Genomic DNA, 18,334 nt, shown 5'->3' with positions numbered 1-18,334 from the left:
CCGTTCAAGGTCCAACGCCTTAAATGGTCCTCTTTACTTTTATCGGTTAAAATGAACCTTTCAAAAGTATAAAATCAACACTCCACATAACTTTACTGCTTTTCAAAGAACTACGTAGGTTTGAGTTCCTCATCGCAATTGAGGATACATAGGAGCAAAAGCCCTGCTTTTGTCGACCCCAAAAGATGAAAAACATTAAAAAGGGGAAGCTAAAAATAAATTGAAAGTCATGATATTGCACATTTAATTAAAGGTTGTTGTTCCTTGTGACAGATGCGTGGGGTGCTAATACCTTCCCCGCGCGTAAAAACAACTCCCGAACCTTTTATTCTTAAAGTTCGTAGACACACATTTTGGTTTTTCTAATGTTTTCCACAAATAAACGTTGGTGGCGACTCCGCATGTTTTCCTCCCTTGGAAGACGCACCCGTGAGTCTCGCGTCGCCCTCCCGCCGAAGGATAGGTTGCGACACACAGTATTATCTATATTATCTTCTATATCACGAAATGTTTGAATCTTAGATATACACATTATTTAACCCCCCCCCCCCCCCTCGCCTTTAGTGTGTTTCTTGCAGTTTCAATGGCTACCCCTATGCATCCTTCCACAATCAATGACAAGGATGAAAAAGGTAATGATACTCCTGAGAAGGAGTACAAAGGTATGATTGGTTCCTTATTGTAATTAACTTCTAGTAGACCAAATACTATTTTGATGTTTGTCTTTGTGCAAGATTTCAATCATGTCCAAAAGTTTCTCATTTTACTGTAGTTAAAGGAAATTTAAGATATCTTGTTCGAACTACTAATCATGGCCTATGGTTTGAGAAAAGGGTTTAAGTTTGATCTTGTAGGATATTGTGGTGCTGATGTTGCTAGTGATAAGGTAGAAAGGAAAAGCACAAGCAGTGCCTTCCAATTTTTTGCTAGTGATAAGAAACAAAGCATAATTGCTTTATGAACCTTAGAAGCAAAGTATGTCTCAGTAGTTGCTTGTTGTTCTTAAATGATTTGGATCAAGCAATAGATGTTTGATTGTTCATTAGAATTCACAAAGATATGCATTTGGTGTGACAACACGGGTGCCATAAACCTGTCAAAGAATCCAATCCAACACTCAAGGTCTAACCACATAGATATCAAACACCACTTTATTAAGGATCATGTTCAAAAAGGGAATGTCAAACTGAAATTCATTGAAACTAAACTTCAAGTAGTTGATATTATCACTAAAACTTTGATTGAAGATAAGTTTAAGTTTTTTAAATCCTTAGTTAATGTCAAATGTTTGACTGACCTTTAATTAAAGCATGTATTTATGTGCACACTTTCCTCTTTGACTGAAATATATGCTTAGGGGTATTTTTTATGGTTGATTGTGTTGTCTATTGCTCACATTATGCTTGACCAAATTGAGATTATTAATGTTTTTTGAGCCAAGTGCATTTATTGGAAAACTATTCATTGTACACAATGGCTAGTTTCTTGTTGTTTATTAATTTTTTTCTTTTATCTATTTTTACTTCTCTCTCTCTCTCTCTTTTATTCTTGTTATAAAAGAGGAACTGTAAAATCTGTTTTTACTTCTCTCTCTTTCTCCTATTCTTGTTATCAAAGAGGAATTGTAAAATCTATTTTTACACTTACCTTTCTCTCTCTTAAACTCTCTCTCTCTCTCTTCAAAAATGTTTCTTTCGTCTTCTCTACTCTTGTGTTCCTGTAACTATTCCTAAAATTGGCAAGAACGAAAACCGTAGCAATCAAAAACCTTCAACCTCATCCACCTCTAAATATGAGATTTCTCACTCACCCTCTCCTAAAACACAAGACAAAGGAAAGGCAAATGCTATCCACATCTCTTTTGGGTTAGACTCTGAAGCAACTAGGACCATCATAGCCCTTCGTGCAAAAGGTATTGTGATTGGGTTCCCTAAAAGGAAATGTTCTGTGAAGATTAAGAAGTCTGTAAGGAAGAGGCAACAAGCTAAGTATGAAGCCCCTGCTTTGTTCCAAGACAAGAAGCTTCAAGAAAAAATTGATGTTGGTTGGGTCAGCAAGAAGGTTGTCAATGGAAGGTACATTAGCCTTCTTGAGATCAAAGAATGCGGATGGGACATTCTTTGCTTTGTAAAAAAACAAAAAAATGGATTGTTTTCTTTGAAGTCCATGAACTAGTTTGTTGATAGAGGTGTGATTAGCCTGTCTAATGATCCTTTACATTTACATGGAACTGGAGGTCCTATGACAAGGTCCAAGACTAAGAGGATGAAGTAAGCATTGCAAGGCCTAATCCTAAAGATCAAAGAGATAGAAGACCAGTGTGAATTAAGGGCTGGAGCTAATTGGGCCACTTTTCTACAAATTGATGAAGATGCTTTGAGTCTGACTTGATGAATCTCTTTGGGAATAAGAAGCATCCATGGGCTGAGTTGATCAATTTTGGTGGACTATTAATATTGGGCTAATTAGATAATAACTAAGTCCAATTTCTATCATTTTATTTTTAATTTTTGTACTATTTTTTTGGCTGAATTTTCTAGTGACTTTCCATTTTCTTTTAGCCTTACTAAATGCTTTCTAGAATGCTCCAGGTCATTTAGTGGCTAGTGAGAATTTATTTTCATGTTTATTATCATTTATTTTCATTTAGTGGCTTACAATTATCAATGCATTTGGTCAATGCATATTAGTGGGAATTTATTATAGCATTTCAAGATTAGCCTATAAATAAGGAACTCTTGTACTCTCCAAAGGCAGAATTTGAAGATTCATGAAATTTGAGAGTTTCTCTATTGTGAGAGCTTTTCCTATGTTCTTGGTTGAGAACTCGATAGTGTTGGTTCTACCGGCAGGTTGCAATTAGGGTCAAGTTTTTTTGTTTGTATACCTATTTTTAAGACAATCCTAAGTGTTCTGTTTGGTATCAGAGCTTCTACTCATGAATTTAGGTGTTATCTATCCTTTGTGTTTTCTTTCTTCTTGTGTGTTTCCTCCTTTGTTTGTTCTTTCCCTTTTGTTTAACTCTATATTATTGTTTCATCTTCCTTTCTTCTATTTCTTTGAGTCTATCTTTATTTTTCTAAATTCTATCTAGTATCAATATCTTTTTGTCTTCTCTTTTTATATATATTATCAAAAAATTGTGCAAAAAAAAATATGAGGAAAAAAAGAAAGTAGAAAAAAAGGAAAAAAAATCTAGACAATTTTAGATTTGTTTACAATTTGGTAAAAAAAAATAAAGTGTGACTGTTGGTCTTATTTTCTTCTTGTTCTATCAATCTTCCTTTGGTTTTATTCTGCTTAAAAAAAATAAACACTTTTATTAAATCCCTTGTTCCTTTGTCCTTTGTTTGTTCTATGTTTGTTCTTATTCACTAAAGTTCTCATTGATCCCTTGTCGTGTATAATCAACCCCAATGGTTCTTATTTAAGTGATGATAAAGAGAAGTTGAGTGGTAAAAGGCAAGAGTGGTAAGACTATTAGAGGGAAAGATCCATAAAGAGGGAAACACGAGTGAAAAAAAAAAGTTATTGAGTGTAAACAAGTGAGAGAGTGTTTGTGTGAGGATATTTATTTGTCCATTTCGGATCACTTCTAACATAATTCTTGGAACAATTTTAATCATGAGTGGAAAAGAAGGAGTGGGTCTCAAGTTGTTTGCTAAAGCTATTAATGAACAATTTCAAGCTTTAAACTTGATATTGGATAGTTTACAATCTGCATTCAGATCTAAAAGTCGTAGACAATCAACTTCCGAAGAAGAAGAGGAGGAGGAGTATTCATGTGCAAGAAGACATGGAAGAAGGCAAAGAGGTGAACCAAGAAGAGATAATCATTTTGGGAGCATTAAGATGGCAACCCCTATGTTTCAAGGTAAAAATGATCCTAAGTTGTATTTGGAGTGGGATAGAAAGTTTGAACATGTGTTTCATTGCCATAATTATTTTTGAGGAAAAAAATGTTAAGCTAGTTGTTGAATTCACCAATTATGCTAGTATTTGGTGGGATCACCTTATGACTAGTAGGTGCTCATCATAGCCTCCATCATTATGGCCATTTTCTCTTTCATGGCCTTCATCATTATGGCCATTTTCTCTTTCATGGTCTTCATCATTATGGCCATTTGCTCTTTCATGGCCTCCAAGTCGGCCTTTATCCGCTCTTGCACCTCGTCTGTTTCACCCATTACTCTAACTCTAGCACACGTTCTATAAGGGAGCCATAAAGCGCGTTCTTTCCTTTTGATAACAATGATTACAATTCGGTTTCAAGGAAAGAAATGCAATGAGCCATGCAACCAATGAAAAACATGAATGTATGTGAATGATGCATTGCAGATTTCACTTAGGGTTGAATCAATTTATATTTAAAACAAACATGGTTCATGACATCTTGTCAAAGTGAAATTGGAAATAACGCACGGACATTAACAGTCCTCAATTGGCATAACAACGTAACTCGATTCATCTTTTGCCCCAATTTTTGCAAGCCAGTTACTTCCATACTTGACTTTGCCTTGATGAACCTTTTTTTAAAACATGTGTTTGGTTCAACCCCATAATTCAAGGAAAAGAAATTTTGATTGGCAATACACTCATGATATGTGTGGCAAATGAGATTGAGATGCCCGAAGAACTATCATTTTCCTAGTTAACCATGCATTAGGTTTCACATGATTTTCACTCTTTTTTTTTAAACGGGCGTATAATCCCAACTTGGTAGGTTTACAGCCATCATCATGGTACCCAACACATGCAACTAAGAAAGTGGTATGACCTTTTTTGTTCTCTTTTGTTGTTTTTTTTATTTCCCTGCCCCCCCCCCCCCCTCCCATCATTTGCAGGAGAAAATGCAAGGGTCATGCATGAGTGAACATGACGTGCAAACGATGACAATAGAATGTATGCAGTTGTCAGAACAAAAGAGCATGCTAAATGCAAATGTGTGGTAATGCAGTGATTTATGCAAATGCGGGAATGATATGTCCATTGTGATGCCATGAAGAGATGCATGATGCAATCAAGGAATATGCCAGAGTAAGTTTGCTATGTGCCCCCTAATTGAGGAACCTAATGGAAATGATCCAAAGGTCCACTTCTAGTGATAGCTCCAAAGGGTGGTTTTAAGTAACTTTATTGGCTTCTAGAGATATCATCCTCTTAGGTAATACATTGTGGCGATAAGGACTATCAGCGACAATGCATCACTAAAAGAGGAAAACTCTAGATGAGGCTTCACTGTCATCAAGCGAGTCAGAGACTCAACATGTAACACCCTGAAATATTTATAGTTATAAATTGATGTTTAATTATATTTATCTTGTTATTTGACTATATGGTTGACTTGAATGATTCGAGGTATGACTTGAGTTAGTCGTTTATGAATTTCTTGATGTGGATGCTGAGTTCTGTGGAGTTTTGTTGAACTAAGTTGAAATGATGAGATTTCAGAATTTTCCCAAACCTATCTCAATAAAATTACGATCCCAGATTCGTTAACCGTTGCATCGTCTTCAAATTTTTCCTGGACCTTCCAAAGACATGTTTCCATAGTCTGACCATTGGGATTTAGAAATAAAACTTTTTATGTCTCTCTAAGCGAGAACGGCACGTTAAGCACAATTCCAACCATATAGGGAATTGCACTGAGCGAGCAGGGGCGTGCTACACGAGCCATAGTGCAGCGGAAGTTGCGCTAACCGTGAATTCTCATGCTAAGCGTGAAAAGTGGACTCTAGCTTAGCGAGATCTGCTGGTTATAAATACGTTCTCAGCGTGAAAAACAAGATTTTTCACTTTCCTCTTCTCCAAAACGCCACCCAAACCCTAAAACCTCATTTTCCACCACCAAAGACCACCGGTGGCCGCTGTGAGCCACCGTTGCTTGCCGTTGAACCCCCACACCAAGAGGAAGACTTTAATCGGAGTGGATTCCTCAGAATCCTCCTCAAGGATTCGGTGGAGAAAATCCCCCAATCCTCCATTTCATAGTTTCTCTGAGGTAATCTTGATTTCTAAACCCTTCTCCTAGTTAGTTTGAGTTCCTCTTAGTGTCTCTTGTGTGTTGGGTACTATAATACAGTATTTTTACACTTCCTTTGAAAAACCCTAGAAAATGAGACATTGTAAAAGTTATCTTTTATAACATTGATGTTATTTTTGTGACTTTCACTGAGCCTTGGTCACATTGGCGAGATCAGAATTTCAAAATGATGTTTCCTTTTAGTAAAATCCGAAACACCCTTCAGCCTTTATGTTTTGACAGGGGTATTTGACTCCGAACGTTGTTATTAACCTTGTTCCTAAAATCTATACTGAATTTCCTTCAATTTGGTATATAGAACCTCGCGTTTTGACTGACGACCATGAACGAGGGGGACTTTTGAGCAACGCACAAAGGAATTGAAGGAGAGCTCACAGTAGGTGAGGGGAGTTCATTATAGTTACAATTTTTAATGCCATAGTTAGGGATCAGGGAACATAACTATGGGGATGTATGCCTATTCCTGTTGCATGCTGGTTTTCAAGAAAAATAATGTTTTTGATTAGTGGGATGCAACATATCTATCATTGCTTAATAACCTTAGTGTTAGACTTGTGTGGTCTGAAGACCTGGGAAGTGTGAATCTCAGCCATGAACTATAAATGTATGTATAAGTGGAATGTGACTTACTGTTGATGTTGATATGATGTCATGAATTGATATGAAGTGATGTTGATGTTTGTGATGATGTTATAGATGAATTGTGTCAATATGAGTTGATGATGTTATTGATGATTATGTTAATATGAGAAGATGTTGTTTTTTATAATGCCATTGAGAATGAAATAAAGTTCGTGTTGAGAGTGATGCCGAGACGAGATGCTGATGATGTTGAAATTACATTGTGATGATGCAAGTTGTGTATGTACATGGGGGGGGGCATTGACCTTGTCGGATGTCCCTAATGGGGAAAATAGAGTGGTGAGAGAGTCTAAGCATCTCTGAGGGGGTTGGCTTAGGATCTTTAATCTATCCATGGTCAGTGTACTTGATGATGCCATGTTTCATACGTTGGATTTTGTGTACGTTCATGGGGGGTGCTTTGACCTTGTCGGATGTCCCTAGTGGGGGAAATAGAGTGGTTAAAGAGTCTAATAATCTCTTGAGGGGGATGGCTTAGGATCTTTAGTTTATCTATGTGATGGAAGCTTGCTTGTGGAGCTTCTATGGAGGCTGGATCCTTGAGCTTCAATGGGGTCCTTTAATGGTGATTTTCCACCATGGAGATGCAACGGAAGACAAAGGAAAAGAGGTGAGAGGAGGCGCCATCCATTAAGGAATAAGCCATGGAAGAAGGAGCTTCACCACCAAGATGAGCCTTGGATAAGAAGCTTGGAGAGGATGCTTCAATGGAGGAAAAGAAAGAGGGAGAGAAAGAGAGAGGGGGGAGCACGAAATTGAAGGAAGAAAAAGGGAGAAAAGTTGAACTTTGAGTTGTGTCTCACAAGACTCTCATTCATCAAAGTTACAACAAGTGTTACACATGCTTCTATTTATAGACTAGGTAGCTTCCTTGAGAAAACTTCCTTGAGAAGCTTCTTTGAGAAGCTTCTTTGAGAAAACTTCCTTGAGAAGCTAGAGCTTAGCTACACACATCCCTCTCATAACTAAGCTCACCTCCTTGAGAAGCTTCCTTAAGAAGATTCCTAAAGAAGCTAGAGCTTAGCTACACACACATCTCTAATAGCTAAGCTCACCTCCTTGAGATGAGAAGCTAGAGCTTAGCTACAAACCCCCTATAATAGCTAATAACAAAATACATGAAAATACAAAAAATTCCCTACTACAAAGACTACTCAAAATACCTCGAAATACAAGGCAAAAACCCTATAATACTAGAATGGCCAAAATACAAGGCCCAAACGAAGGAAAAACCTATTCTAATATTTACAAAGATAAGCGGGCTCATACTTTGCCCATGGGCTCGAAATCTACCCTAAGGATCATGAGAACCCTAGGGCCTTCCCATGGATCTCTGGCCCAATCTGCTTGGAGTCTTCTATCCAATGCCCTTGCGGGGTAGGATTGCATCACTATGGTCATTGCACTTGATGGTGCCCATGTTTCGCACCTAATTTGACACAGAAATAGTGTAACTTGGCCAGTAAGTACTTGTAGTTTCTTGTAAGGAGAAATACTTGTAGTAGGGGTGTGTCACTCAGTTTGGAACTCCCTTGAGACTCAGGATGATCACCGTGGGGGGTGGGGGGGGGGGGGGGAGAGTTGCCTGTGCACAACGGGGTGGCCTCGACAATTACTGCCAAGTTTTTTCCTAAGTGGGAGTGTTGTGTGGACACACTTAGGCTATTTCCTTGGGGATGGTACCACATTGCATGAGAGTTGAGGTCAGGTGCATGCATCATACTGAGCATGATTGTTTGGAATGATTTTTGTTTATAATGAACTCACCCTTTCATTTTGTACCACGTGGTTGGTACCTATGATGATCACGAATCCTTGTTCGTGGGAGTAGAATGACAGCAGTAGAGGACGGGGAGTGAGATTCTTTTGTGGAGCCACCGAGCTGACGTGATGACGTTGGGATTATTTTGGGAGAGAGTTGTGTTTTGTTAATCAACTCCTCCATAGCTGGTTCTGTAATTCTTTTGTTGATATGAGGATGTAAATCAGAAATTTATTTATATGTACGAACAAATTTACCATTAATTATGTGAATGATGTGTATTGCACTACTATACTTATGTGTATGTATTTTGTTAAGTAATGATGCGTTGTCTAAGAGTGTGTGTGTATGTATATATATTGTGGAGTTCAGATTTACTATAATATTTTTTATATAAGCAAATTAAAAAAGTTTTCATTAAAAATCTAAAATTTTCTCGCGTTTTTGAGTGATGATATTGTGATGACGAAGTGGGTTGTTACATTATGATGTAAGCTCCATTGGAGCTTGTAGGCCTAGGATCTTTTTCATCAATGGATTCCTTTGCTTCTTGGAAGATGAATGGCAGCGGAATGGAGTAGGAAGAGAGAGAGGAGACGCCACTTCAAAGAGAAGATGAGTCTAGAAGAAGCTCACCACCATAGAAGGTCATGGATAAGAACTTGGAGGAAGAAGGAGATGAATGAAGGGAGAGGAAGAAAAGAGCACGAAATTTTGTGCTCTAAAATCAGAAGTTTAATATTCAAATGATCAAAGTTGAAAATAATGCACACACATGGCCTCTATTTATAGCCTAAGCGTCATACAAAATTTGAGGGAAATTTGAATTTCTATTCAAATTTCACTTGAATTTGAAATTGAATTTGTGGAGCCAAATTTTGGAGCCAAAATTTCACTAATTATGATTAATGAATTTTAGCTATGGTTCAGCCCACTAATCCAAGATCAAGTCCAAGATTCTCCACTAAGTGTGCTTTGGTGTCATGAGGCATGTAAAGCATGAAGGACATGCACAAAGTGTGACTATATGATGTGGCAATGGGGTGTAGCTAGCAAATGCCCACCTCCCCCTCTAAAATTTAATTGGATTGGGCTCCTACCAATTCAATTAAATTTATTTCCAACCACACACATCAAATATTCACTTAATGCATGTGAAATTACAAAACTACCCCTAATACAAAAAACTAGTCTAGGTGTCCTAAAATACAAGGGCTGAAAAATCCTACATTTCTAGGGTACCTTACCTATATTATGGAGCCCTAAATACAAGGTCCAAAAATAATGAAACCTTAATCTAATATGTACAAAGATAAGCGGGCTCAAGCTTAGTCCATGGGCCCGAAATCTACCCTAAGGCTCATGAGAACGCTACGGCTTTCTCTTGCATCTATGGCTCAATCTTTTTGGAGTCTTCTATCCAATGCCCTTGCAGGGTAGGATTGCATCACATTAATGGTATTAGAGCAGGCTAAACCTTTCAGCCAGTGAGTTGTGAGTCTGCTATGTTTTTCTGTGCATTCTCTGGTTGCCTTGTTGAATACTTGATGTTTGTTGTTTACTTTTGGAACTTATTCACTTTGTTGTGTTTCCTTATGTTATAGATATTTGATTGTCTGCTATACCATGAGTTTCAGTGTTGTGTCATGAGTTATCAGACTGGCCATCTGTATAACTTGTGAAGTGCAATGGGATGATATGGCAAGCGATCAGGAAATACAAGTGATAAAAAGTGAGTGTTAATGTCTCGAGAAAGGACTAGTGATAATTGTGATTTTGTGTTGCTTTTTTTCTTGTGTGTATTCTTTCCATGTCTCACTTCCTGGTATGTATAGGGAGTGATGGCTGGATGGAATGATCGTGCGATAGCGGATGCTCTCCAAGCCTTAGCTCAAGCTATAGGGAATCCAAATAGGGGAGAAGCTGTTGGAGTTGTTGAGTACCAAGGGTTGGATCGCTTCCAATGAAAATATCCTCCTACTTTCAATGAAGGATACAACCCTGATGGTGCACAGAATTGGATAAGCGAAATTGAGAAAATCTTTCGAGTGATGGCATGTCCGGAGGGGCAAAAGGTTGTTTTTGCTACATATACTCTAGTGGAAGAAGCTAAGTATTTGTGGGAAATACTCGCCAATTCCTAAAGGCTGAAGGTCAAGATGTGACCTGGATGTCTTCAAGAAGGTATTTCTGGAGAAATACTTTCCTGAGGATGTTAGGAACAAGAAAGAGATGGAGTTCTTGGAGCTCAAGCAGGGAAACATGACTATGGCTAAATATGCAGCCAAGTTTGAGGAGCTGATGAGGTACTTTCCCCATTATCAAGGGAAAGATGGTGAAAGTTCCAAATGTGTGAAGTTTTTGAATAGCTTGCGACCTGAAGTGAAGCAAGCTGTGAATTACCAAGGTGTTCGTCAGTTTCCACTCTTGGTTAACATGTGCCAGATTTGGGATGAAGACTCTCGAGATAGGGCGAGCTATTATAGGAGTATAGGTCCAATGAAGAACATAAAGAATGGACCTCAATATACATCGGGGAAAAACCATACTCGACCCTTCCTAAGCAATATGGTAACCGCCCCAACAATCAGAGGATTGTTGCTATAGGGTTTGCGGGTGATAGTGGTAGCAAACCCAATACTTTCCCCACTAAGATCACTTGTTACAGATGTGGTAAGCCAGGGCACATCTCCTCAAATTGTCCTGATAAAGGTATGACATGTTTTAATTGTAGACAAACAGGGCATATTCAGAGAGATTGTCCATATCCCAAGAAGGAGCAGAATGGTGGGGGCCTGAATGACCAAACTGGACATCCGAAGGCCATGGGAAGAGTCTTTACCCTTAACAGTACCCAAGCTTTGAAATCTAAAGATCTAATTCATGGTAAATGTTTCATAAATGGAATTCCCTTACTTCTGTTGTTTGATTCCGGTGCAACCTATTCTTTTATATCCTATTCATGTGTCGGGAAACTTAAGCTTCATATGTCTTCTTTAAATAAAAATCTGATTGTAGAAACCCCAACTAGTGGTTTTGTGTTAACTTCTAATGTGTGTTTGAGTTCTCTTGTGGAAATTTCTGGTAGGACATTTTTGGTTGATCTGATTTGTTTGCCCTTGAGCCAAATTGATGTTATTCTGGGAATGGACTAGTTATCTTCCAACCATGTCTTGTTGAACTGTTTTGATAAAACTGTGGTGTTCGATGGTTCTGGAGTGAGTGAGGATATGATGTTCATCTCTACCAACCAAGTTGTGACATCTTTAAAAGAAGATGCTCAAGTGTACATGATCTTGCATAACCTAGAAATAGAGACAAAGGTTTCCATGTGTGACCTCCCTGTTGTCAGAGAGTTTCCTGAAGTATTCCCTGAGGACATATCTGGTCTACCACCCGAGAGAGAGAGAGAGTTTTCCTTAGACCTGGAACCTGGTGCCAAACCCATATCCATAGCCCCTTATAGGATGTCTCCTATAGAGTTAGCTGAGCTTAAGAAGCAATTAGAGGACTTGTTGGAGAAGTGGTTTGTGAGACCTAGTGTGTCTCCATGGGGAGCACCAATGTTGTTAGTAAAGAAGAAAGATGGGACCATAAGGTTGTGTATAGGCTACTGCCAGTTGAATAAGGTGACGATTAAGAATAAGTACCCTTTGCCTAGAATAGATGACCTTATGGACCAGTTGGTAGGGGCTTGTGTGTTTAGCAAGATAGACCTTAGGTCAGGTTACTATCAGATTCGAGTGAAGTCTGAAGATATACCAAAGACTGCTTTTAGGACCCGTTATGGTCACTATGAGTATCTAGTCATGCCCTTTGGTGTGACTAAGGCTCTAGGTGTGTTTATGGATTACATGAATAGAGTCTTTCACCCTTACCTTGATAGTTTTGTGGTAGTATTCATAGATGATATTTTGCTATACTCAAAGACTAGAGAGGAACATAAAGAGCACTTGAGGATTGTTCTCCATACCCTTAGGGACTAACAACTTTATGCTAAGTTGTCAAAGTGTGAGTTTTGGTTAGAGAAAGTTAGTTTCGGTTAGAGAAAGTTAGTTTCCTAGGGCATGTGATGTCTTAAGGGGGTATAGCTATAGATCCCTCTAAGATAGGAGTCGTTCTTGAGTAGGAGGGTCCTAAATCTGTTCTTGAGATTAGGAGTTTTCTGGGCTTGGCAGGATATTATCGGAGATTCATAGAAGGTTTCTCCAAGTTAGCTTTACCTTTAACTAAACTGACTCATAAGGGTCAAGCTTTTGTGTGGGATACCCAATGTGAGCATAGTTTCCAAAACCTTAACAAAAAATTGACAACCGCTCCAGTGCTGGTTTTGCCTAACCCGAGAGAACCCTTTGAGGTGTATTGTGATGCATCAAAGATGGGTTTAGGAGGAGTGTAGATGCAAAATGGCCAAGTAGTGGCCTATGCTTCTAGAAACCTCAAGACTCATGAGAGGAATTATCCCACCCATGATCTAGAGTTGGTTGTTGTAGGTTTTGCCCTTAAGATGTGGAGGCATTACCTGTTCGGCTCCAAGTTTGAGGTGTTTAGTGATCATAAGAGCCTTAAGTACTTGTTTAGTCAGAAAAAGTTGAACATTCATCAAAGGAGATGGTTAGAGTTTTTTAAAGATTATGATTTTGAGCTTAGCTACCATCCCGACAAAGCCAATGTAGTGGCTGACGCCTTGAGTAGGAAATCCCTACATATATTTGCCTTGATGGTTAGAGAGATGGATCTCCTAGAACAATTTAGAGACCTTAGTCTTTTATGTGAAGTTACCCCTAATAGTGTGAGATTAGGAACTTTGAGGGTCACTAGTGAGTTACTAGGAGATATCAAGGAGGGCCAGAAGACTAATCCTTTTCTAAGGACTCAATTAGAAGCTATAGAGTCAGGAAGAGATAGTAGTTTCAATGTTGGATCGGATGGAGTCTTGAGACTTCAAGATAGGATTTGTGTTCCCAATATGCCCGAACTTAGGAAGATGATCCTAGAGGAAAGACATAGGAGTAACTTAAGCATACATCCTGGTGCTACCAAGATGTATTAGGATTTGAAGATGATGTTTTGGTGGCCCAACATGAAGAGAGAGGTTAGTGAGTTTGTGTATGCATGTTTAGTCTGTTAGAAGGCTAAGGTAGAACATCAGAGACCTTCCAGGAAGTTACAACCCTTGGAGATACCCCAGTGGAAGTGGGACAGTATTTCCATGGATTTTGTTGTAGGACTACCTAGAACTCCCGGAGGTTTAGATTCTATCTGGGTTATTGTTGATAGACTGACCAAGTCTGCTCACTTTATTCCCATTAATATCAGATTTTCCTTGGAAAAGTTTACCTCCTTGTATATTAGTGAGATTGTCAGATTACATGGTGTGCCATCTAGCATAATGTCTGATAGAGATCCTAAGTTTACCTTTAGATTTTGGGAGAGCCTGAACAAAGCGTTGGGAACCAAGCTTAGACTATGTTCAGCCTACCATCCTCAGGCTAATGGCCAAACTAAACGGACCATACAGTCGTTGGAGGACCTTTTGAGGGCGTGTGTCTTAGAGCAAAAGGGGGGTTGGGAGAGTTTTCTTCCGTTGATAGAGTTCACTTATAACAATAGTTTTCACTCTATGTTGGCATGGCTCCCTATGAAGCTTTGTATGGTAGAAGGTGCAGGACACCCCTATGTTGGCTAGAGCCTGGAGAAGACCTTACCTTAGGACCCGAAGTGGTACAACAAACCACCGAGAAGCTCAAGTTGATCCAAGAAAGGATGAGGACTGGTCAGAGTAGGCAGAAAAATTATCAGGATAAGAGATGGAAAGACCTGGAATTCAAGGTTGGTGATTATGTATTCTTGAGAGTCACTTCATGGACTGGGGTTGGTCGAGCATTGAAATCCCGAAAACTCACACCTCGTTTTATCGGTCCTTTCCAAATTCTTAAAAGAGTAGGTCCTGTGGCATACCAAATAGCATTACCCCCATCTTTTTCTAATCTTCACAATGTCTTTCATGTGTCTCAACTCTATAAGTATATCCATGATCCATCACATGTGGTCGAATTGGATGACGTACAAGTGAAGGAGAACTTGACATATGAAACACTGCCTTAGAGGATCGAGGATAGACAAACAAAGCACCTAAGAGGGAAGGAGATTCCATTGGTCAAGGTGATCTGGGGTGGTGAATCAGGAGAAGATGCCACATGGTAATTAGAGAGTCAGATGTGAGCAGCCTATCCATCCTTCTTTGAGTCAGGTAAATTTCAGGGATGAAATTTCTAAAAGGGTGAGAGAGTTGTAACACGCTGAAATATTTAGTTATAAATTGATGTTTAATTGTAATTATCTTGTTATTTGATTATATGGTTGACTTGAATGATTTGAGGTATGACTTGAGTTAGTCGTTTATGAATTTCTTGATGTGGATGCTGAGTTCTGTTGAGTTTTGCTGAACTAAGTTCAAATTATGAGATTTCAGAATTTTCCCAAACCTATCTCAGTAAAATCGCGATCCTAGATTCATTATCCGTTGGATCGTCTTCACATTTTTTGTGGAGCTTCCAAAGACATGTTACCACATTCTGACCGTTGGGATTTGGAGAAATATAACTTTTTATGTCTCTCTAAGCGAGAACGGCGCATAAAGCGCAATTCCAACCAAAGAGGGAATTGCGCTGAGCGAGCAGGGGCGTGCTAAGTGAGCCATAGTGCAGTGGAAGTTGCGCTAACCACGAATTCTCATGCTAAGCGTGAAAAGTGGACTCTGGCTTAGCGAGATGAGCTTGCTAAGCGAGATCTGCAAGTTATAAATACGTTCTCAGCGTGAAAAACAAGATTTTTCACTTTCCTTTTCTCCAAAACGCCACCCAAACCCTAAAACCTCATTTTCCACCGTTGCATGCTGTTGAACCCCCACACTTAGAGGAACACTTTAACCGGAGCGGAATCCTCAGAATCCTCCTCAAGGATTCGGTGGAGAAAATCCCCCAATCCTCCATTTCATAGTTTCTCTGAGGTAATCTTAATTTCTAAACCCTTCTCCTAGTTAGTTTGAGTTCCTCTTAGTGTCTCTTATGTGTTGGGTACTGTAATACAGTGTTTTTACACTTCCTTTGAAAAACCCTAGAGAATGAGACATTGTGAAAGTTATCTTTTTTACCATTGATGTTATTTTTGTGGCTTTCACTGAGACTCGGTCACATTGGCGTGATTAGAATTTCAAAATGATGTTTCCTTTTTGTAAAATCCAAAACACCCTTCAGCCCTTATGTTTTGACAAAGGTATTTGACTCCGAACGTTGTTATTAACCTTGTTCCTAAAATCTATACTAAATTTCCTCCAATTTGGTATATAGAACCATTTGGACAAGCGAGCATGAATGAGGGGGACTTTTGAGCAACACACAGAGGAACTGAAGGAGAGCTCATAATAGGTGAAGGGAGTTCATTATAGTTACAATTTTTAATGCCATAGTTAGGGGTCAGGGAACCTAACTATGGGGATGTATGTTTGTCCCTGTTGCATGCTGGTTTTCAAGAAAAGTAATGTTTTCGACTAATGGGATGCGACATATCTATCATTGCTTAATAACCTTAGTGTTAGACTTATGTGGTCTGAAGACCTGGTGATGCAATCCTACCCCGCAAGGGCATTGGATAGAAGACTCCAATAAGATTGGGCCAGAAATGCAAGAGAAGGCCTTAGGGTTCTCATGAGCCTTAGGGTAGATTTCGGGCCCATGCTGAGGCAATCCTACCCCGCAAGGGTATTGGATAGAAGACTCCAAGTAGATTGGACCAGAGATGCAAGAGAAGGCCCTAGGGTTCTTATGAGTCTGAGGGTAGATTTTGGGCCCATGGACTAAGTACGAGCCCACTTATCTTTGTAAATATTAGATTAAGGTTTCATTATTTTTGGGCCCTGTATTTAGGGCTCCATAATGTAGGTAGGGTACCTTAGAAATATAGGATTTTTCAGCCCTTGTATTTTAGGGCACCTAGACTAGTTTTTGTATTAGGGGTAGTTTTGTAATTTCACATGCACTTAGTGAATATTTGATGTGTGTGGTTGGAAATAAATTTAATTGAATTGGTAGAAGCCCAATCCAATTAAATTTTAGAGGGGGAGGTGAGCATTTGCTTACTACACCCCGTTGCCACATCATATAGTCACACTTTGTGCAGCATGTCCTTCATGCTTTACATGCCTCATAACACCTAAGCACACTTAGTGGAGAATCTTGTAATTGATCTTGGATTAGTGGGTTGAACCATAAATAAAATTCACTGATCATAATTAGTGAAATTTTGGATCCAAAGTTTGGATCCACAAATTCAATTTCAAATTCAAGTGAAATTTGAATTGAAATTCAAATTTTCCTCCAATTTTTGTGACACTTAGGCTATAAATAAAGGTCATGTGTGTGCATTTTTTTCAACTTTGATCATTTGAATTTTAAACTTCAGATTTTAAAGCTCATTTAGAGCACAAAATTTCGTGCTCTTCTCTTCCTCTCCCTTCATTCATCTCCTTCTTCCTCCAAGCTTTTTCCATGGCCTCCTATGGTGGTGAGCTTCTTCTTGACTCATCTTCTCCTTGAAGTGGCGTCTCCTCTCTCTCTTCCTTTCTCCATTCCGCTGCCATTAATCTTCCAAGAAGCAAAGGAATCCATTGATGAAGAAGATCCTAGGCCTACAAGCTCCAATGGAGCTTACATCATGTGGTATCAAGAGCATCTTCATCTAGGTGATGTTCTTTTGCTTCCTCTATCTTTTAGTTCGGTGAATTCTCTTTAATTCCTTGTTCTTCATCTTATTCTCCATGTATATCCTCCATTGTCTTGTGGTTTGGTGCTGTTTAGAGTAGATTTAAAAAAAATAAACCGATTAAATCTTAGATCTACACTTGTTCTTGCATTTCTTTGGTTCAAATTTTGTAGATCTACTCTTGAATCTTGTTTTTGTGTTGATTTTAGGTTCTATCATTTTTCATTCATAATATTCTTGTGCTGAACCTTAGATCTAAATTTTCTTCCAAAATATTGATTAGAAAAAAAAACACAAAAATCTAAGAGTGTGTTTGGATGGAGGAATTTAAAATTTTGAGAAATTTTAAATTCTAAGAATTTCAAATACTTCAATTGAAATTCTTTTATTTTCAAAATTTTGTGTTTGGATAAAAAAAAGTTAAAATTATGAGGGTGAACAAAAATGAATGAAAAAAAAAAGAAAAGATACGATTGGTGTACTAGTTATACATGTTCCTCTACGTTCTCAGGACCGAACGATGTTCCACAATCTCAGACGGTGTTTCTTGAAGAAGATGGTAAGAAGAGAATTTTAATTTCTCACCTTTTAGAAGGAAATTAAAATTCCAGGTTTTTAGTTGTTTAAAATTCTGTTTTAAAATTCCAAAATTTTAAATTCTTCACAAAAAACATCCAAACAATGAATTATAGATTACAGAAATTTAAATTCTCTGATAAATTACTTTCCTCAGTTAAAATTCTCTCCAAACATACTCTAAGTGTAAATCACTTAATCCATGTTGTCTTAGAGTCATGTTTAGTCATAGTAATTGTCACATTATGTTCTAAGTTTGTGTTGAATTTTTATTTTGTTGATTGAATTCTAGATACATTTGTTCATGTATTCTTGTCATTCTCAGCCTATCTTTTGAATTTTGAGTCTAATTCATGCATGTTATTTAGTTCATAACATGTTCTAAATCAATTCCTAGAAGTAGTCTTGTTCTTGAACTTTTTTTTGTTTTCTAAGTTTCCTACATGATGCCTATGATGAAGTTGAGTTGTGGTGCTGAGTTCTGGCTGGATTTGTGAATCAAAATAAGTCTTAAGCTCTCTTGAATTGTGTTATTCAAGATAATTAAG

At 38.3% G+C, this 18,334-nt stretch overlaps 1 pseudogene; it reads left to right on the top strand.

Moving 5' to 3' along the window:
- Positions 1-583: 583 nt before the first annotated feature.
- On the top strand, positions 584-13,500 carry LOC113000187 (uncharacterized; annotated as a pseudogene).
- Positions 13,501-18,334: the final 4,834 nt, after the last annotated feature.

This window comes from Glycine max, chromosome 18 (assembly GCF_000004515.6).
Source record: "Glycine max cultivar Williams 82 chromosome 18, Glycine_max_v4.0, whole genome shotgun sequence".
In the NCBI taxonomy this organism is placed as follows: Eukaryota; Viridiplantae; Streptophyta; class Magnoliopsida; order Fabales; family Fabaceae; genus Glycine; species Glycine max.
The sequence above is the reverse complement of the archived record's forward strand: the minus strand, read 5'-3'. Positions and strand labels throughout refer to the sequence as shown.